Source organism: Hemicordylus capensis, chromosome 1 (genome assembly GCF_027244095.1).
Source record: "Hemicordylus capensis ecotype Gifberg chromosome 1, rHemCap1.1.pri, whole genome shotgun sequence".
Classification (NCBI taxonomy): Eukaryota; Metazoa; Chordata; class Lepidosauria; order Squamata; family Cordylidae; genus Hemicordylus; species Hemicordylus capensis.
Genome location: NC_069657.1, coordinates 174,652,874 through 174,674,785, shown reverse-complemented (window position 1 = coordinate 174,674,785; position 21,912 = coordinate 174,652,874). Strand labels below are relative to the sequence as shown.

Sequence of the window (21,912 nt, the reverse complement as noted above, 5' to 3'; positions counted from 1 at the left end):
GAGCAAAAGAAGAGAAGCACACTTGTAGAGTGGCTGGAGAATTGCTGCATTGAAGCCTTCCTCCACAGCCTAGCATGGGCAGGGGGGAGTGATTTTTGCTTCTCTCTCCTCCCTCCAGCCAGATATTGCCCTGAAGGCTGTATGATGCTCAGGGACATACTTCTGCAAATAAAAAGAACTTGTGGAGGGAGGGGAGATAAGTGAAAAACATTCCCCTCCCAGGATGGACTTCAACAAAGCCTTCAACAAAGCTATTCTTTAGCTGCTCAGTGAGCACACTGCCCTTATGCACTCATATTGCTATGGAAGAATTGGGCCAGATTTATTTTCTTTAAATCCAGTCCACTCCATTTTTCATAATGCATATTGTACAAAGTACAGTCATCACACTCAGGGCTATTCACCTTTCCCCTCTTTCCCTAGAATAAAAATGCCTCAGTCCATTCTGACTCCTTTCTCTCCCAACTCGAGAATTTCTAGTTAATTTTCAAAATACCATCCAAACTTCTGTCTTATCCATCCACCAGCAGTTTGTTTTGGGAACTGCATTCCCTGTTCTTAATCCATTTAGCATTTTCTGTCCATTGCCCCCACACTCCAGCCTCAAGGAAGACACAGACACTTTTCAGTTGGGTAAAAGGGGCCACAACTTTGTTTAACGATCAAGTTAGTGAAGTGAGTGTGGCATAAACTCCACCACCACCCCAACTGTGCGAGCCTACCAAAGGCCGGGTTCACACAGTTTTGTCCTTACCCTTGCCTTGAATGGGCAACACACCCTGACTCAAGGATAGAAGCAGTGCAAACCTCCTTCATCTCCATCATTGCCAACCCCAAAGGGCCAGGGCCACTTCTAGGGCTTCAAACCCACCCACCCCCAGCTATTCAGTCTTCAAGGTTTGTGAAGCCCTGAAGCAGGTGTCATGGCAAATTTAAGTACTCGAGCTGCAAAGCCTCTAAGGACCTACTGACCACTCCACCCTTTCCAACTGCCCAAGGGTGCTCACCGATCTCAAATGCTTCTACACCTCTACCCAGCTTGCACTGTACCTGCCGCAGAGGGAATCACAGAGAACTTGCCTTGGGGCGGGGGGGGGGAATGTTTGGGGTGGAATGGGGGGGACCCAGAAAGCAGGAAAACTGAGTTGCCTCAGCCACCTACAAGAGTAGCCCCTCCGCCTGTCCGATTTCCCATGCACACAGAACAAAAAATGCTCCTGCTCAATCCAGGGGCAGGAGCCCTACATAAATTGCCCGCTGTGACGAAGGCGGCTAGGCTCTCGTCCACCCTGGCCTTGCTCCCCATCCCCCTGTTCCTTTACGCTCCTTGGGACTGCCACTTCGAGCCAAACCATCATGGCAAGAGCCACTGGGATCCCGGCCACGCCTGGCCTCTGCAACCTGCTCCCTTGCCTGTCTTCTCTTCAGCCCAAGAGGCCATGTGGTTGGGAAGGAGCCCCTGGAAATAGCTCTCTTCCCAAAGCCAGACTTAAATGAATGGAAGAGGGGAGGGGAGGGACAGCCTCACCGGCATGCTAGCCCCACCTCTCATCCAGCCCTGCCTAATCAGGGAACTCCTTGCGGCTGTTGCTGAGAGGGTGGGACAAAGACCCACCCCCCAGCACAAGACTGCAGGATGGGACATAACTGAGTTTCTTCTTGACCCTACCTGACATGACTGAAGAATGCTGATCATACAGCATTACTGAAGTGTGATATATAGAGATTCTGTAACTGATTGCCTATCTCAAGAATCCCAACAGTCACCATTAGGATCTGCTCCCACCACCTCAGAAAATATGTAGCTGAAGTGACCCTAAAGCTTAAGGATCCATGCAGGACGTTACCAACTGAGAATTGAAGAACACAACCTGCAAATGCTGAAAAATGTTAAACAGAAAAGCATATATAATATTTTAACATGATGACAACATCAATGTGCCCTTGGATTTTGTAGCCTCATTTGGTGGGTTAAAAGGAATGATTTTTTTAAAGTATATTAAACTCATGGTCCTTGAAACAAAAAGGACAAAAAGATATAAAAATAATTCTCACCAACACTTAGATTCTCTTACAATTATGACTGCACTCTAAAGGACCAGTTCTGCCAAATGTTATAAATCTACATAAGCTGAATATTAACGCATGTGAATGTTTCTCCTATAATTACTGGGACTGATCTAATGTTCAGAACATATTCAGGAGCCTTAATTAGCATTCTCAACCTGAAATGACACAGTATTGTGTTCATAATATTTTGTTCATTTTGTCCTCAATTTTTCCCCAACTGCTGTAAAAACAAAACTCCCACTATGTTCATTATTTTTTACCATGTGCCCCTGACAGCTAGCATGAAACCAATTGTGCTTTGAAGGGACTTTTTAACTTGTTAATGAAGGTAAAATCCCCAAGTTTCTTATTTATGTTCTTTGAAAACATGGAAGGGATGGTCTAGAGGGAGAAATAAAAATCTAGTAGGTAATGTCTATGGAGACTGTAACACTTTATGTGAATATAGCATTGTTAGCTATACAAGGGCTAATGGTCAACATTGTTAATGGGGGACATAAGAAATAAGAAGCACCTAAATGGACCAAACCGGACGTCCATCTAGTCTAGCATTTCCCTCCCACAGTTGCTCTATTCAGACATTATAACCTGATGCAGATGTTATGTTTGTCACACATACAGTCTGTGTATAGTGTATGCACATAGAGATCTGAAAAGACTTACAAATCCTATGTAGATGCTATTTAAAAACAAAACAAAACACAAAACCACTGTATATCCTGAAGGCAGGCTGAAAGACTCGCCCTGGACTGTCACCCTGCTCTTTGTGCTGCTGGTGTTCACAGCTACAGCAGAGTTTGTCTGAAGAGGCAAATACGCAACTGTGATGGCAGGCATTTCCATGATTGGAAGACTGGGAAGCCCCAGCTAGCCTCCCGATCATGCAAGTCTCTCGCTTCACAATTACTGCATTTGCCTTTTCAGATGAATGCTGCTATAACCATGAGCACTGCAGCGAGGGGAATGAGTGACATTCACCAGGGTGGGACTTTCTGTCCCACATTTGATGTGTACATTATTACAGTGGGTGGGGGAGGGAGAGTTATATTGTCCAAATATGGCTACAGTTATTCAGATATTATGGTCAATGCATGTACAGTAGTACACTGTGTTTGAGGGGGCCTACATCCTGTATCTTTTTAAATGAATGCATGTACAGTCATCCATTAAAAAACATGTATATGTATACAGGGACCAGTGTTCCCTCTAACAGGGATTCCCAGATGTTGTTAACTACAACTTCCAGAATCCCCTGCTTTTGCTTGGGGGTTCTAGGAGTTGTAGTCAACACCTGAGAAACCCTGTTAGAGGGGAAACTGACACGGACCTGAGTGCATGTTCAGCATAATGTCTGAATAGGGTTTATGTTGTAAGTATGTTCAGGTGTCTGTACAGATGTACATGTTTCTGTGTGACTGCTTTGTGTACATGTGTTCATTTTAAAAATGAACCTGTCTACAGTCCCTCTCAAATACAGGTGCACATAGGAAATGTACTGAATGTATGTGCAATAGGCATGGTGTGTAAATAAGATGTGTACCGTAAATGTGTACAGTGTACATAGATTGTACATGTGTTGAACACTGCATGTGGAATTCAGGAAGCCAACAGGTCCCTCCCACTATTGCTCATACTGCCTCTGAACATTATATAGCCATCATGACTAAGAGCCCCCATGAATTTGTTTAAATGGAAGATGGTAAGCTATCTGGGATTGCCATCGTGGAAAGCGGGAAGTGTGATTGACTTGGTTTTCTCTTCCTCCTTACCTCTTCTTCCTTGGTAAGTCATGACTAGGGAGGAATCTGGTAGGAACAGGTAGGACGGGATAAGGTATTCTGAAACATATATTTTAAAGAGGAACTATGAGCTCAATGACACTCTTAAAGCTATTTTTCTATTTTGTTCTGAAATAGATATTAAAGTATCTACACACTTTGTAAAACTTATCTTATATGTGAAATTTGAACCATGGACTTTGGGGTTAACAATTCTCCCCCTCTGCCACAGTACTACACTGACTCTCCTAAGAAGAAAATGGAAACATGCAGACTCAGTGCACGTTGTATTGTCCCTGAATTCTAGGAAATGCAAGGATTTCTACCACTACATCACTGACTGCCATGCTGAAAACTGTCGAGTGCAGCATCCTCAGATATATGCTGTGGAGAGAAGAAAGATAGAAAGCTTTTATTGGCTGCCTTCTAAACCAATCAGGACATATAATAAAGAACAGGGAGAAGTTTGCTTCATCCCAAGCAATCACTTATTCCTCCCACCGGACTTTTCTTAGCTTCCTTGACCTTGTCTTTCCACACCCACAAAGCCAGAATGAGGGAGAAGCTCATTCTTCTTGTACTTTTTCTTAGGGAACTTTTCAATTCAAGTAAACTAGCAGGAAGAACATAGTAAACTATCTCCTTAAGAAACATTTGTTCTATTTAAGTCCCAGCCTATACATTCTTATACCCACACACAATATTCTCTTAAGGCCACTGGCTGACATTCGGCCCAAGGAAGTGATGATACAATATGAGGTGTGCCAGTGCTACGGATGAGTTTCAGACTAATACAGCACCAGTACTTGCAGGGAGGGTTGCAAATTTTGATGATTCCTTCAGAAGCCCTCTTGAGTCACCCCAAAAATATTCTTGAGGACTGCATAACTGGGAAATGGAAGGTAATCAAAATCTACCCTTGCCTCATGCAAATACCGGTGCTGAGTTAGCCTTTCCTGTCTGCAGTCAACACATGTTGCTCCAGCACTAAGTTAATTAAGATGTCGGACCCTGTTTACTAATGTGCCAAAGGAAATCAATATCCTCTATGACAGCCTGTACCTTTAAGAGCTGTGTAGGAAACAAAATATAGCTTTTTTGGGTGTAGCTTATTCATTCACACTGTTCAGTGAAGGTAGAAGCTGTACCTTGAAGTGTTTTCCTTTCTGTGTAACTCTTAAAAGCATAGGCACTCTCTTAATATTGGAATCTGGCAACCATACAGACACACACAGTTTTAAATCTATTTAGTTGATTTTGCTTTTCAAAATATAGTGAATTTCACAATGAGGAAACCAATTTATTTCTTTTAATAAAGAATAAAAGGTGACCTTTCTGTCAAATACCAGTATCTAGAATACAATAGCACACAATTTTTCTTGGATGCTTTTTAACAGATGGTGTTTTTGACTGAAGAAACTGTTATATGACTAACACCGCATATAAAAACGCACAAAGAATGGGTTAGGCCTAGAGACACAAGGTCATTATTTAAACATATAATTGGGTTTTTCAATATAATTGTGTGCAGGAAAACTCTTTAGCACTTCTTAGACTGTCATTCTGCATGAACAATATTGTAGGGAGTTAATGGCAGCTTATTTTGAAGATAATTCCTTGTTTAGATGCTTTAAAAAGTCACCTCATGCATACTGTATTACCTTATCTAGAAAGAGGACTAATTGTCCAAATATGTTTTCAGTGAAACTTCATATTACATTTCAAATAAATACCATCCATATACAGTAATTCCTTCTCTACCCTCAACCCCACATTCCGATCTCTAAATGTCCATCAAGCATATCATGTCCATATATGTGTGCCTGTACATAAAAAATTAATAGAGAGTCTCACTAGTACTGTTCTTTCTTAAGGTCTGTGACAACTGGCAGGGATTCCAGATCTCTAAAGACCATCTTATAACCCTTGTAAAGGCTAATTACACCTATCAAGCTTGAGCTCCATTATATGCGGTGGGACTTACCCACCACATGGAATTATATAGTAAGCCATTTTCTGGGGAGGCTGGTTACGAGAAAATGATATGGAGATAACAGTAGCTCTATTCAGACATTACCTTGTGTGTACGGACAAGAGTCTCTATATGTCTACATGTTTTTGAGAATGATGGTACACACATTCATTAGCACAGGTTCAAATGTAGGGTACAAGTAGGAAATGTAGGGTACAGGTAGGAAACAAATTCCTGAAGTTTGTTGAACAGAATGTGTGGGAAACTGTGCATATGAGTTAGTATGTGAATACACTGTACACAGATTGTATGTGTGTTAAAATGTGAATAGTGAAAGGACACTATAGTTCACTTGGAAATTATATGTTATGCATTTGCAGCTATCTGTGGTTACATATGGACCTGTCCAGGACTGCAAATACAGCAATTTCTACAATTGCTTAGCTTTTTTTTTAGCCACTATGACAGAAAAATGATTAGTAGGCCATTATGGAAATTATTATTTTTAACAAACAATGTTTGACCATAGCAAAGGACAATTAAAAATGCATTGAGAAGAGTATCATAAATTCATTTTGGGTAAATGGCAATGTGCATAGAATGGAATGTGCCATCAAGTAACACTCTGAGGGCCTGTTCTCATGACTTGTGTGATCGTAGCTGCCAATCATCACGAAAAGGGAATAGTCACAAAACCTATTTTAATATACACTGTTTATATCCATCTTGACTATATCCACGAATATCTCCTTAAAGCATTGCTGTGAATCTTCCACCCTTCCAGTAAACCTGAGATGGTTCCCTTGTCTCGTAGTTTAATCCTAGTTAACCATGGCTGCAGAACGACATTTGCTAGTAAGTCACACTCCACAAAAGCCTGCCTGGCTTGACGATCCTAGTTAACCCTTTCATGTGGCTCATAAGAACAGATCCTGGACGTGTTTTAACCAGACTCTTCCTCAGTTGCTTTAGCTTTAAAAATATGATGTATATAATATTTTTATTCTTCATCATCAGTTTGTTGTTTATTTCTCTTTCTTTTAGGTAGATTATAGTAGTCGTTTTTGTTATGCCTAAAGATATGTCATTTCATTAGTTACATTCTCCAGTAATGGTTTGGATTGTAGGAATGCTCAGTTGATAGGACTGCTTTGCACAGAGCCATGTACTGTGCAGGTTTACGTCTTAGGTAAAGAATTCACTTGTTTCAGATTAAATGGTATTATTATCCAAAGTTTGGAAAGCTTGTTGTGCCTTCTCAGAGAATGGGTTCATCTCTTAAAGTAATAATGTGGGGAGGAACTCTATGGATTTATGAGACATTTCAGGTTTATTGGAAGGTTTATTGCAAAATTCACAGCAATGCTTCAAGGATATATTTGTAGAATTAATCAAGATTGCACATAAATAGCATAATCATATTAGAATACGTTTTGTGAAGCTAAGATATAGATGATCCCCAGGACATGAACATTTAACATGTATTTCACTCATATCCCTAAACAAGTTGGGCAAGCCTTAAAAATACCTTTGACTGATATCATCCTGTTGCTGAACCTTTTAACAACTTCCAGGTCTATCTACAGCATGGTTTACATATTGATCAAAACTGAAGGTTAGGACACGTTGGACACACTAGAGTTACAAAATGAATGAAAATACAGATGATGATGATGATGATGATGATTGATGATTGATGATGAATACTGCAGCATTACTTTTTTTAAAAAACCCTTATGACGAGAAAGAAATAATCACGTAAAGTCCTCCTTCAGTCCATGTTACAGAGGCGGAGGGTTTGTAATTTGGCCTAATCCGGCAAAATAATGTGCTTAGTTTGAAACTGAGCCCTCTGTTCCCCAAGGCATTGTTTTTCCATTTCCTGGTTCAGAACTCAAGGTTTTGTAATGTAAATAAATAAATGATCAAAATTTACCAAACTCAATGTTCACTGAATTTTGTACTCCATTTAGATGACAAGCTCTACTTTTGAGTGGTGTGCATATAGTCACTTGTATCATTTTACAGTAATAATTATAAAATGTTAAGCTTATCCTTGCTTGCCTTTCATAAAAGGAAATATTCTTCATGCATCAGGAAGCCTGGTGATATCTAAGTCGCAAACGAATGCATTTAATAGGCAGATGTGTCGCTTTTGAGGGGAGAAAAAGACTTGGCCAGCTTTTCTGCTGGGTTTATTTAGATAAAACTAGCCAATCTCTTTGATTAAAAAAAGAAGGAAAGTATCTTAATATATATTTTTTGAAAAGTTAGCGCTACAGCATGCATTGTCCCGTAACGTATTCTTATTGTCAGCAGGATATCCCTAAATAACTTTTCACTTAGTGCTTCATCTTGAATGACTTGATGTTCTGACAGAACCGCACACTGTTGAGATATAGCTTCACTTCAGGAATCAGAACATACATACTTTTCCCCCTTCTGCTAAAATCAAAGCAGCAAGGACTTTCTCTTGTCTTATTCTTATTATCAATAAGACATATCTTCCTAACTTTTTCTACATGGCATGTCTTGAACATCTTTGTCCTTCAAGTTGAGCAGGACAGGTGCTATTGAAATCTTAACTTTTAGAAATAAGAATATGTATAATTCCACAAGGATTTCACCACCACTGAGTTTTTATGTAATGGCAATTCAGAACTTCAGTCTTTCTTCTTGAAATGAACAAAGACAACTTAAGGGTCTGAGGAACTCTAGTTTTGTTCCTTTGAATAGCCTTGTGCTGTATATTGGAGAAGATAAAATATGGGGCTATAATCCTTAGCAAATGAAATACCTCTCAAAGGTGGCACTTTTTGAGGAGATAAAATGTTCTGTTGACTTGAAAAAGTGTGTGTGTGTGTGTGTGTGTGTGTGCGTGCACACGCACACACGTGCACTCATACACAAACAGGATGTGAAACAAAGTACAATACATGGATAAAACAGGAAATGGAACAAAGATAACACACAATTTAAAGCACATCCCAAACCCATCATGTGTAGAATACTTTAAAGAGTATAATAACTCTAATTGTCCCAAATAAATGTTTCTAGGCAAACACTTAGAAAAGATCAAATTGAGTTATATACAGGTGTCCTTTCACATGCAGAATTTGTCTTTTTTCATGGAAGCCTTTTATTCTGTGTACTAGAGGGCTACACAATTAAATCCAATGATGTTCTTCTGAAACAGTTTGCACAAGAACTTGCACAACCCATTGCACAAGCAGAAGCGTGGGAAACTGCTATAGATCTCATGATACTGCATGAACTCTTGTGCTTTTGCTGAACAGGACGGTTTTCCTTCTGCTTATGGATGATTTTAAAAAAACAAACAACAACCCAACCCATTTTAATGATGTTTTCCCTCTGCTTATGGGTTTTTGTTTTTTGATCCAACCCATTTTTATTACCTGAGCATTCTAGTATCTATCTAGATGGAAATAGGTTTAAACTGTGAGTTCAGGTTGGTTGCCTGAAGAGCACTGCTGTCCCACTACTGCCCTGTCATAGATTTTGGCCCTGTTCATACATTTAGAGTGCTTCAGAAACTTGCAAAATAACTTTTCCCAGAGCTGACTGTGAGAAAATGAAAGCTGTGTATACCGCTGGGAATAGTGCCTTAGTCTTACCGTGTTTCCCCGAAAATAAGACAGTGTCTTATATTAATTTTAGCCCCAGAAAATGCACTAGGGCAATTAGCGGTACATCAGAAATTACTGCTAGGTCTTACTTTCGGGGAAACAGGGTACCTTCATCAACTCTCTCAGAAACTATTGACTGATATGATACACAGTTTTTAGGGGCACACAATTACTTGTGGAGCCACTGCTTCAGAAATGGAAACAGTGACGAGGCTGGAGAGGCTGAGCAAGAGTACTAGAAGCATTACAATAGGCCTTGACAAATTTTCTTTGGCTCTATGAGCCATCTCCCAAAATTTGTAGCCAGACAGTGGAAACTTCACACAATTACCAGACTCAATCATGTACATTATAGTGGGGAAGGTATATGGGCCTCTCTTTATCCCCTTTACAAGTATCATACTTAGAACAGAAATTGGGCTGCCTGGGACAAATAAAGGTTTTATTAAATAACTTTGCCTCTGAATATCCTAGTCTAGGTGCCACAGTTAAATTTATATGACCCATGGCTCCCTAGTGCCTAGGATCTATCAAGCCCTACATTATGGTATTTATTCCCATTTCTGGAAATGGGGGAAAGTGCGGCAAGATTTCTTGTGCTACTGCTCCTTCTCTTCAGTCTTGCTGCTGCTTTCTGTGCAGCAGCAAATCTGAAAGCCCTGCCATTTTCATAGGGCTTCTGTACTGTATCAGCCATAGTCAGCCATAGTCTGCATCTAGCCTCTGGATATATAGCAGTAGCAAATACCGTCATATCTTGCCAGCTGCGAGGGTTCCATTCTGGGAAAGCCCCACGATTGGCAAATTCACAGTTGGCAAGGCATTAAAGTCAATGAAAAACTGGAGATTAGAGGAACCGTGCTCGTGAAAAGACTGAAATTTTTTTTTTAAATCAAAAGAGAAAGAGCTTAAAATAACACAGAATCCCTTAAAACCACCAAGAATCAGCAAGAGGAATGAGCAGATTGAACCTCTGGGAATTTTTTGACCCCCCCCCCCGCTCCAAATCAATCAAAGGTACTTTTGAGACCTCCAAAATCACTCAAAGGCACATTAAATCACAAGGAGTTGGCAAGGATCCGTAGGGGTCACCAAGAGGAATGAGAGGATTGAACCTCTGAATCCCGCACAGTTGTGGGGGGAAATCCCAAATCATTAAAAAATCACTCTAACCGCAGGTACGCAGGGTGCTCAATTTACCAGTCGCGGATACTCAAAACTGCCATTGGTAAAACCGTGGTTGGTGAGGGATGACTGTACCTCTTTCTTTTTTTTAAATGAATTTAACACATCTGAGAATAACACATCTGAGATGATAATAGAGCTATGAGTAATACTAAGCTATTGTTATTGGCTGAAATTGTGACTAAGGAAGCAATGATGCAGTGGATACTTTACGCAGTATGTAGGCATGGTGGGGCAGGGGGGCAATTTCAGATGATCTTTCTTGTCTCCAGAAGTTCTTTGTGCTTTCCAAAAATATGTTTTTTGGAAGGCACAGAGTATTTCTGGAGGAAGGAAAGATCAATAAAAATGGCTTCCCCGCAGAAGGAGGAGATTCCTGTTGTGTCATCGCTTCAATAATCAGCATGTCAGCAATTGCATTTTCTTTCTTTGAAAAGTAGGGTTACTGATTAATTTCATGTGATCTCCAGCAATTTAAGGTAGGGATAAGCACCATTCAAATCAGTGGGATTAGTTTCTAAGCAAATACAAATAAAATTGGACTGCACGTTTTCTAATGCATTTTGTATTTTAATTATGAGTTCCAAAATGTTGTGGTTGTAGGGTAATGTTGAATGTGTGGGAAGCATGGTTAAATATTAAAAAATGTGTATTTGTGGCAAATTGAAGGATTACATTTCCTTCCCCACTACCTCTACCTTTGGCCTATTAGATTGCTGTGTTGTTGCTTCATTCTGGGCAATCAAGGTTCAATAACTTTTTTGTTGCCATTTTCTCCAAACAGTTACCTGTGTTGACTCATTTCTGTGCTGTATAACAGCTTTACAGGAAGGCATAAAGGAAGTTTCTGGCATCTAGGCACTTCTCCATTCTGTTGTTCAAAGGTTTATAATACTTGTACAGTATGCAATGAAATGCCATCATCTTGGTGGTACTGCAACCAATCCTGAACACTTACCTGACTGTCAGTAGTTTTAGAATCAACCTATACCAGGCCTGCTTAACTTAGGCCCCCCAGCTGTTTTTGAACTACAATTCCCACAATCCCCAGCCACAGTGGCCAATAGCCAGGGATTATGGGAATTGTAGGCCAGCATCTGTAGGAGGGCTAAAGCTGAGCAGCGCTGACACCATGCATTAAATTATAGGACTTTGTGAACCTGTTCTGTGTTTAGATCTGTACCTGTGTGCATTGTACATTTGTACGAATATTCCGCAGATCCTGCGCTGACCAGTCTGAAGTTGCTTTGAGTATGTGGACTTGACCATCTGTAGGTCAGCATTAGATCCTATGTGTGACTTATTGCTCTGTGCTGGATTATGGCTAGTATTCCCTGTGCATGCACTCACACGCTTTTTAATGTGCACGTAGTTAATTTTAGACCCCACTCAGGTTTAATCAGGAAGGCCCCACTCTGAATGCATATGTGCACACACTGCCTTGATATGGCCACCCAGAACAAAACTCATTCTGCACAGAGAGTAAAAAAAATTGAAAACTGATTATGGCTGCTGTTCAGCAACTGAATACATCATTTCTCACATTTCAACAGGAAAATGTTTCTTTCCCTAGAATTTTCTAGCATAGTTTCTTGAACTATGTAAGTAACAAATTTTATTACTATCTATTATGGAGGAACTTTAACAATTTTGATACTTGTGTCACTGACTGACACTCATTCACTGGTCTAGCCCCATCGAAGTTAATGAGTTTTCCATGGGACCATACAAGGTCAAGTTGTTATTGAATTATGCCCTAAAGAACTTCAAGGAAATATCATTATACAGATAAGGTCTCAGAAGGTATGATACAATTTGTAGCAGTTGAGCAGTTTTGGAATTTTGCACACCAATTTATGTCAAAATAGAAGATATATGTATTGTACATGCAGCAGAATGGCAAAACGGTTGTGTGGAATAAAACTGCAGAGAGATTATTTTCCACTATCAATATTATTTGTGAGGATGACATGGACTATATTTCCCAATATTGTATTTCTTAAAGGTATTCCTGAAGCAGCAGGGAGAGGCTGTTCTGGTCAGAATGAAAAATAATATATACCATGTGCACAGCATATTCTTAGAGTCAAGTGTACTGAATGTACACCTTTTAAAAGTGAACAGCATTTGAAAGAACTGGGACTTAAAGAGAACTGCCTGTGCATTGTGATGAGAGACAATAGACTCACACAAGATTTTTGGAGATATGCAGAATGCATGGCCACAACTTTAATGAATTAAAACCCACAACAGCATATAAATGCTTGTCCTAAGCCTTGCGAGAAGGGCCTGATGGCAATAAACTAGCACATAGCAACGCCCTGTATGCCTCTCTCATTGCCACATCATAAATATGTCCCTCCCAGCACATGCTGAGAAGGCTCCCAAAATGTTGTAGCCTTGCATCTCTAGAGGAGAGTCGCCATGAAAACTGATATAACACATTACTCAGTTACTTTTACACCTAGTTAAGGATTTGCTCTTGCATGACTAATATGTGGGAGGTCTTAGAGCTAAAACTACCCACCCACCCACCATTTGATTTCATTACTTCTGCAATTTCCTGCATCTATGGAGGGATTCATTATAGTCCTATTCAGGCATTGTACTTGTGTGCAGTGTACATGATTACAAGCCCCCCTGGCAAGCTCTACCTTTCAAGCTGATGAGGTATTTAACCTGCCCTCCTCAATTACAACATTAGCCTTATTCCAGTGCCATAGTCATGGTCAGCAGGGGGTACATAGCACATCAACACAGGGGCGTGTAATTATTGTTATTGTGCACACTGACAGTTGTGTATCTGAATGGGGTTTATCTTGCCAGCTTATATGGTCTACACTGATTCCTGTACATCTTTCATTTCACAGAAGAAGGAGGAGGTGCCAGGAAATGAGAAGAAGAGGAAGTGGAAATGAACACAGGAGACCACATTGAGCCATGAATATCTTTTCATTTCACAAAAAGAATAAAAGAAAGAAATAGAGTGCTGCCCACAGAGCAGGGCTGGAGCATTAGAAGGGGGGAAAGGGAGAGGAGAGTGCTGCCCATAGAGCTGGGCTAGAGCGTCTCTTCTGTGGTGTTACTGGCGGAAGCAAACAGTAGCAAGTTAACAGGTGAGTGAGAGGGAGCCTTCCAAAATTTGCCACCCACAAATCTACCACCCGATGCAGAACTTTCATGTCACTGCCTGGGAGGGCTTACCCTGGTAGGGGACTCTCATTCACAAGCATTCTGAATGTGAAGCTGGAGACACTTTAGAATCTGTTCTGTTTTCCATCCCATGCTCTTTTCAGCAGGGAGGAGAGGGAAGAGGAAAATGCTGCCTCATCTCATGCTCTTGGCCTTTATATTTTACCCATGGCTGATTTCAGCTGGTCTAGCAAAATGTATGAGGAAAACTCATAATCCATACTGTCAGTCACAGACCTTGATAAACAGCTAAAGCATTCAAGGAGATGCATTTAGAAAGCAACAAGTGGGATGTATACTCACGAATCTCATTAGCCACTAACAAGATGTGTGCATATATTTTCATCCAAGTACCACTTAAAAATACTTACTCTTTAAAAATCTATCAGGGCTCATATAATCCATAAGGTCATGCCTTCTGGCACATCTTGACAAAATGTTTCTCTGAAATCTCTTCGGTGTCCATTTCCTATTGCAAATCTTCCCATCTTCAAAAAGCACCATCTGTATCTCTTATTAAAAATGAATTAGTTTTTCATAAAATTCATTAAAGGGTCAGAATGATGGTAAACAGTACATAACAAATCTGGACTGAACTTCTGGTTCCATTAGCTAAATGGTGTCGTGGAGAGGGGTCTTCTGTTGTAGCAACCCATTTAACCTTGATCTATAAATGGCAAACTACACGTAATTTGTTTCAAGCACATGTATATCTGTACCAAACCCAATATGATTTTATAGAAGGCTGCAGTGTTCATTGGTGAATCCCTTTTAAGCCTTTGCAGAGAACTTCAAATGCCCCCCTGCCACGAGAACCTAGAGATCTCTGCAAAGGCTGTAGCCTGCAACCTTGCAAAGCCATGCATACCAAATGGTGTGATGTCATACATGTTTTACCACCAGCACTTTGATTTCAGTAGGACTTCATCCTGAGTCAATGTGCATAGGATGACAAACAAAAACATACACATGAGAAATATGCAGTCCTAGACCAAATCTAAACTTGGGCAAAACATACCAAATGGTGTGACTGCCCTGATCTGCTATTAAGTCTGCTATTAAACTCTTTTCCAATGCTGTTTGTAGTCCCTTGCCAGCATTACCCTGAAGCTTAATATGGACACACATTTAACATTCAGAAATATAGCTCTTTCTCCACCGCCCCCAGTGATATTAGCAATGTAAAATTCTGGTCATTTTTTTTAATACAGATTTATCCAACTATTTCAGTGAAGGGTAATTTTTTTGTTTCTAAATTTAATGATTCTGTAATGCTGAGAATTTTCATCTTCAGAATGTACTTACAAATTCTAATCAAACCACCTCTTAAAATTCCTTATGATTACTTTAAAAGATTCATCCTATGCAGTTCATAAGTGAGGCATAGAATTATTCTACTTCATCTCTTAAACTACAAAACAATGAAAGAGTCAAGACTGCATCACAAGTGTAACACAGGAAAGTTGTAAGAAGCAGCTTGTTTTGTGTTTAAGAAACTTTTCCCCTCAACTACTTTGACAGGGGATGCAGCTCTTGACAGGTAAAATGAACTAAGAATCCATAAGGTTATGAAATGTCATACAGTTGTTTAATTCTTCATGATAACTCTTCCAACTACTGTGAGGGATTTTTCTTTCATAGATTCATAGAATTTTAGAGCTGGGAGAAAGGTCTTCTAGCACAAACTCTCACTCAGTGCAGGAAGCTGCTACAATATCCCCGACAAATGACTGTCCAGCCTCTATTTGAACCTACAGCAAAGGAGAACACACCACTGTGCAAGGCAGACCCTTCCATTGTCAGACAACTCTCACAGTTATGGAACTCCTGCTAATGTCTAGTCTGCCCTGGATCTGCTTCCATGTAATTTCAACCCATTAGTTCTAGTCTTTGCCTCAGCAACAAGGGGCCTTTCCAGACAGTGGGCGGGTTTTTTGATCAGTGTGCTGGGGGGTGGGGTTTTGTGTTTGTGACTACCATTCCCACTTTGGACAGTGTAAACCAGTGTTTCTCAAACTTTTCGGAGTCAAGGACCGCTAAATTCTTTGCACTGAGTTTCAAGGACCGCTACATTCTTCGTGCACAGTTTCCCGGACCAGCAGTTAGTAAAGAGGTTTCAAGTTTATCTATTAGTACCATACTACAGGCCTGCACAACTCAAATGACCTGGTGGGCCAAAACTGACCGTGACTTGGGTCGTGGGGGCTGAGGTCAATTTTTAGGGTGCTGATTAATATCAATCATTAATTAAATCAAATTAAAGTGAAATTAACTAAAATGAATTTAATCAAAATTTAACTTTTGAAGTTCTTGTAAAGGCAACATTTACAAATAACATTTTAGATGTTATGCTCCTGTTATATTATTAAAGGTTGGCATGTTACAATCAGTTTGCTTAAATTCCTGAAGTTATAGTATTTATATTTGTTAACTTGCCATATCCTTGGGTTATGCGAGATTTTTAGCCATTTCATTGGGATGCCATAAATATGCCTTGGCTGGTGCACATTCTTTTATGAAACACATCTGCATGTAAATTTAATATAACAAGATCTAAAATTTTAAGCCATTGCTTTTTGTATGAATAGCTGCATTCTTCATAGAAGTCAGGGCTTTGGTGTTTCACAGATCATGATTTCTAAGCCAGATTTGTTCTTTACTCTTTGGGGTGATTCTCACGATCAACAAAAATCGGGCTGGCAGAGGCTAGCCAAATTTTTGTTGACCGTAAGAACCACTGAGCTTGCAGCTGAGCCTGGTGGTTCTTGAGTGGGTAACCCGCTCAAGAACCTCTGCTAAGACGCAGGTTTGCGGAGCAAGCGCTCCAGCAAACCTGCTTTTTAGGATTGTGAGTAGCCGTGGGGCACCTTCACACCGTGCTTACTCACGAGTAGACCCCTTGCCAGGAGGTGAAAAGCCGGCTCCGGGGGTCTCCCCAGTATGCCCTGCGCACTCGCACAGGGCATATTGGGGCTTGCGGGGGCCACACGGCCCCCGCTCCCCCCACCCCCTGCCGGTTCCATCACGGAGCCAGCCATCGCGTGGGCGGCCGATCCAGCCGCCCAGGGCTCCCCTCCCACTCGTGAGCAGGGAGAGCGGGCTTGGCCCACTCTTCCCACTCACTGCCCCAAACCGGGTCTCACTGATTGTGAGACCCAGTCCTTTATGTACTTACTAACATGATTTCTAGGATCACTGGGAATGAAAATCAGCCCACAGAGAGGGCTGTAAAACCACTAAAGATGGTCCTGAGTGAAGTTTAAGTGGCACAAAAGCCTTTGCTACCCAAGTTTGCTATGTGAACATGATGTTGGATACAAGATCTGAATTCCTCTCTGTTCTTTATCACCATGCAACCAACTGAAGTGTCTTTTCGCCCCAGTGCTAGGTTTGAGAATCCTATAAGTAAAAACTCCAGGACAGATCATGACTGATGGTGCTTAGGGTTTGTGGAAATGGCAGTCTATCTGATCAGGATAGTGAGGGCAACATTCATTTAAGCCTGCATTTGTAGCAACTTGTGGAAATAAAAACTTGAAGATTTCCACTGAGATATCAAATAATGGGAGGTGTATATCTTACTCACAGAGGAGGCTTTGGCCACATACAGATAAGATAAGTCAGGTTTAAGTCAAGCAAAACCAATGGAACAGTTAGTCACCCACAAATATCTTGATTCATATTATATCAATGAGACAAAAACAGGGGAGAAGTACTTGTATCAAAAGGGAACTTGCAGTGATTCTTCTTGGAGCCTGCCGCCTTCATAGTGGAGCAAAATGCAGTCCTTTGACACGAGTTGAGTGCAGTTAACACCCGCTCCCCGCTGCGAACCTCCATGTTGTAATGAAAAATATTCTTAAATAGCAGCCGCTGCGCGGCTAAGTGAATGGCTGAGCCAGTAGTCCTTCCACACACACACCTGGCAGCAGCGGCGGATACCAGAGCGACGTTGTGGCCTGCCGTCTGGCCTGGCATCGCTTCCCAACTGCAAGGCACGCCTGCTCGTTTAAGTCTATTAACTGCGCAGGCGCACCTCACATTTGGAAAGCGATGCCGGGCCAGACAGCAGGCCACGGCATCGCTCTAGTATCCGCTGCCGCCGGGGGTGTGTGTGGAAGGACTACTGGTTCACACATCCCCACAGCCATTCCCTTGGCCGCACGGTGGCTGCTATTTAAGAATATTTTTCATTACAACATGGAGGTTTGCAGTGGGGAGTGGGGTGTTAACTCCCCAAGGCATGGACCGGTACTCAACCTGTCGCAGACCGGCACCGGTCCGCGTACCGGTGGTTGAGAAACCGTTTTGTAAACAAGAACATCCTTTTTCGATAACATGCGTATAGGGCTTTTGTTGCCTTCCTTTGGATTTGTTCCAGTTTATCACTGTTTTTAAAATACAGTGCCCAGAATTCGACTCCATAATCCATGTGAGGTCTTACCCATGCAAAATAGAGTGGCACATTGTGTTTCATCTCATGGAAACTTTTAAGCAAAAGCAATAGAAACCATTGAATCTAGGTCAAGCAAGCCTGTTAAAATGGCATTGCAATTATAGCATACAAGTAAACAAAAACATTATTTCCTTCACAATCTCACAATAACCCAGGAAAGCAAAAAGGTTTGTCCAGTGATAAATACAGGGAATTTTGTGTAATTCTAAGGACATTACCATAATCATATCTAACTACTAAGGGAAATTAAAAGGTGACCATAATAATGCTTAGGGTTGAAAAATCATTAGTTCTCTAGTAGGTCATTCTGTCCTTCCATGTGATGAATGACGACCACCTCTGTCATCAGTTCTAAGTTAATAGCATAGCTTTAGTTCTACTCCCTCTTGTATAGATTTTAAGAGGGTCCAGAGTGTGAGTAATAATATCTTGACCACTATCAAATCCAAATGGCAACAACCAGGAAACTGTAAATGCATTAGCTGAATGCCACCTGAAAATTGAGTAATTCGTTTTATTCGACGAGCACTGAGTGAACTCAGAAGATAAGGGGAGTAGATGTGGAAAGAAACATACTTTTTAAAAAGATAGAAAATGATTATTACAGCAATAAGTAAACTTTTATAACTTCATGATCCATCTCCACCCTTAACTGTCATGTTTAAGAATTCAGAACACAATTGTCATACTTGAGATTGGGAAAGAGGTCTTCTAACATTCAATAATCAGGTTGCTGGTAGTCATCTATGTTCTTCTTTGTCCTTTAGCACATAGCCCATCTAGTTGATTTGATTTGTGGGGGAAGATAATGTAATCAAATGCCAAAATACTGGACCATGGCTGACATCCTGACTAAATTGCTCAATAGAAGTCCTATTGAAAGTAATAGGAGAAGTTAAATTGTGCTGTTGATTTCAATGTGACAACTGTGGAATAATTTAGTCAAGATCAGTGTTCCCTTTAACAGGGATTCCCAGATGTTGTTCATTACAACTCCCAGCATCCCCAGCTACAATGGCCTTTGGTTGGGGATTATGAGAGTTGTAGTCCTGCATGACTTGTCCCCATAGCTAAGCAGGGTCTGCCCTGGTTGCATATGAATGGGAGACTTGATGTGTGAGCACTGCAAGATATTCCCCTCAGGGGATGAAGCCGCTCTGGGAAGAGCAGAAGGTTTCAAGTTCCCTCCCGGGCTTCTCCAAGATAGGGCTGCGAGAGATTCCTGCCTGCAACCTTGGAGAAGCTGCTGCCAGTCTGTGAAGACAATACTGAGCTAGATAGACCAATGGTCTGACTCAGTATATGGCTGTTTCCTATGTTGCTATGTTCCTCAAAATCTGGGAATTCCTGTTAGTGGGAACACTGGTCAGGATGGTATAGAATTTCTTATTAGGTCTGCATATCTATTATTTCCCGCTGTGGTCACGGCCCTGGGTTCAATCAGTAGTGGTTTCATGGTTAGCACCAATGTATTGAAAGCCAGTTATTGAATGTCTGTAACAACTTAAGAACAGCACTGATGGATCAGGCCCAAGGCCCATTTAGTCCAGCATCCTGTTTAACAGAGTGGCCTACTAGATGCCACTGGAAGCCTACAGGCAGGAGTTGAGGGTATGCCCTGACTCCTGCTGTTGCTCCCCGGCAACTGGTATTCAGAGGCATCCTGCCTCTGAGCCTGGAGGTGGCCTATAGCATTCCAACTAGTAGCCGTTGATAGACCTCTCCTGCATGAAGTGATCCAAACCTCTCTTAAAGCCATCTAAACTAGTAGCCAACACCACACCTTGTGGAAGAGAATTCCACAAGTTGATTATGTGTTATGTGAAAAAGTACTTCCGTTTCTTGGACCTAAATTTCTTGGCAACCTATTCCATGAGATGACCCCTGGTTCTAGTGTTACGTGTATGTGTGAGAGAGAAATTTCTCTCTATTCACTTTCTCTACACCATGCATGATTTTATAGACCTCTATCATGTCTCACCGCAGTCATAGGGAACATAGGAAGCTGCCATATACTGAGCCAGACCACTGGTCTATCAGTATTGTCTTCACAGACTGGCAGCAGCTTCTCCAAGGTTGCAGGCAGGAATCTCTCTCAGTCCTATCATGGAGAAGCCAGGGAGGGAACTTGGAACCTTCTGCTCCTCCCAGAGCGGCCCCATCCCCTAAGGGGAATATCTTACAGTGCTCACACTTCTAGTCTCCCATTCATATGCAACCAGGGCAGACCCTGCTTAGCTAAAGGGACAAGTCATGCTTGCTACCACAAGACCATTCTCCTCTCTTCGTCATTGTTCTCCTTCTTGTTTTTCTAAAATAAAAAGCCCCAGGTGTTGTAGCCTTGCCTCATAAGGAAGGTGCTCTAGGCCCCTTATTATCTTGGTTGCCCTCTTCTGCACCTTTTCCAGTTCTACAATGTCCTTTTAAAGATGTGGTGACCAGAATTGTACACAGTACTCCAGGTGTGGCCGCACCATAGTTTTGTATGAGGGCATTATAATATTAGCACTTTTATTTTCAATCCCCTTCCTCATGATCCCTAGCATGGAATCGGCCTTTTTCACAGCTGCCGCACATTGAGTCAACACTTTCAGCAAGCTGTCCACCACAACCCCAAGATCCTTCTCCTGGTCAGTCACGAACAGCTCCGATCCCATCAGCATATACTTGAAGTTTGGGGTTTTTTCATCCCAATGTGCATCACTTTATACTTGCCAACATTGGACCACATTTGCCATTTTGTTGCCCACTCACCCAGTTTGAAGAGATCCTTTTGGAGCTCCTCACAATCCATTTTGGATTTCACTACCCGAAAGAGTTTGGTATCATCTGCAAATTTGGCCACCTCGCTGCTTACCTCTACTTCTAGATCATTTATGAATAAATTAAAAAGCACCGGTCCCAGTACAGATCCCTGAGGGACTTCACTTCTTACTTCCCTCCATTGTGAGAACTCTCTATTTATACCTACTCTCTGTTTCCTATCCTTCAACCAGTTACCAATCCACACTTGTCCCCTTATCTCATGACTGCTAAGTTTTCTGAGGAGTCTTTGAGGAGGAACTTTGTCAAAAGCTTTTTGGAAGTCCAGGTATACTATGTGAACTGGATCACCCTTATCCACACACTTGTTGACACTCTCAAAGAACCCCAAAAGGTTGGTGAGGCAAGATTTACCTTTGCAGAAGCCATGCTGGTTCTCTCCCAGCAGGGCCTGTTCTTCTATGTGCTTTACAGTTTTATCCTTGAGGATGCTTTCCATCAATTTGTCTGGATCAGACATTAAGCTAACCAGCCTGTAATTTCCTGGATCGCCCCTGGATCCCTTTTTGAAAATGGGTGTTACATTTGCTACTTTCCAGTCCCCGGGTACAGAGCCTGAAGGTAGGGATAAGTTATATATTTTTGCAAGGAGATCTGGCAGTTAGGATATTGTTTTTCTGGTATAATCCTGGAATTATACATGTTTTGTGAATGTCCAGTGATAAAGAACCAAGTATAGTAATCTTTCACAACTGCCTCAAAATAATGTCCAACAGAGGCAAATAATCAGTGGTGCACTGAAGCTCTGGGGTGAGATTTGAGGCAGCCACCCCTGCGTGTCTCGTCGCC

General features: G+C 41.4%; 1 protein-coding gene and 1 long non-coding RNA gene across 6 annotated transcripts in view; one reads left to right on the top strand and one right to left on the bottom strand.

Annotated features, from left to right (window-relative positions):
* Window positions 1–21,912, top strand: part of LRP1B (LDL receptor related protein 1B) — a 1,420,219-nt gene that overhangs the window by 7,544 nt on the left and 1,390,763 nt on the right. The window lies entirely within an intron of this gene.
* LOC128327156 (uncharacterized) overlaps window positions 1–21,912 on the bottom strand; it is a 67,206-nt gene that overhangs the window by 260 nt on the left and 45,034 nt on the right. The window contains exon 3 of the long non-coding RNA XR_008308502.1: window positions 3,840–3,908. This is a non-coding gene — a long non-coding RNA (uncharacterized LOC128327156). The remainder of the gene's footprint in view (window positions 1–3,839; window positions 3,909–21,912) is intronic.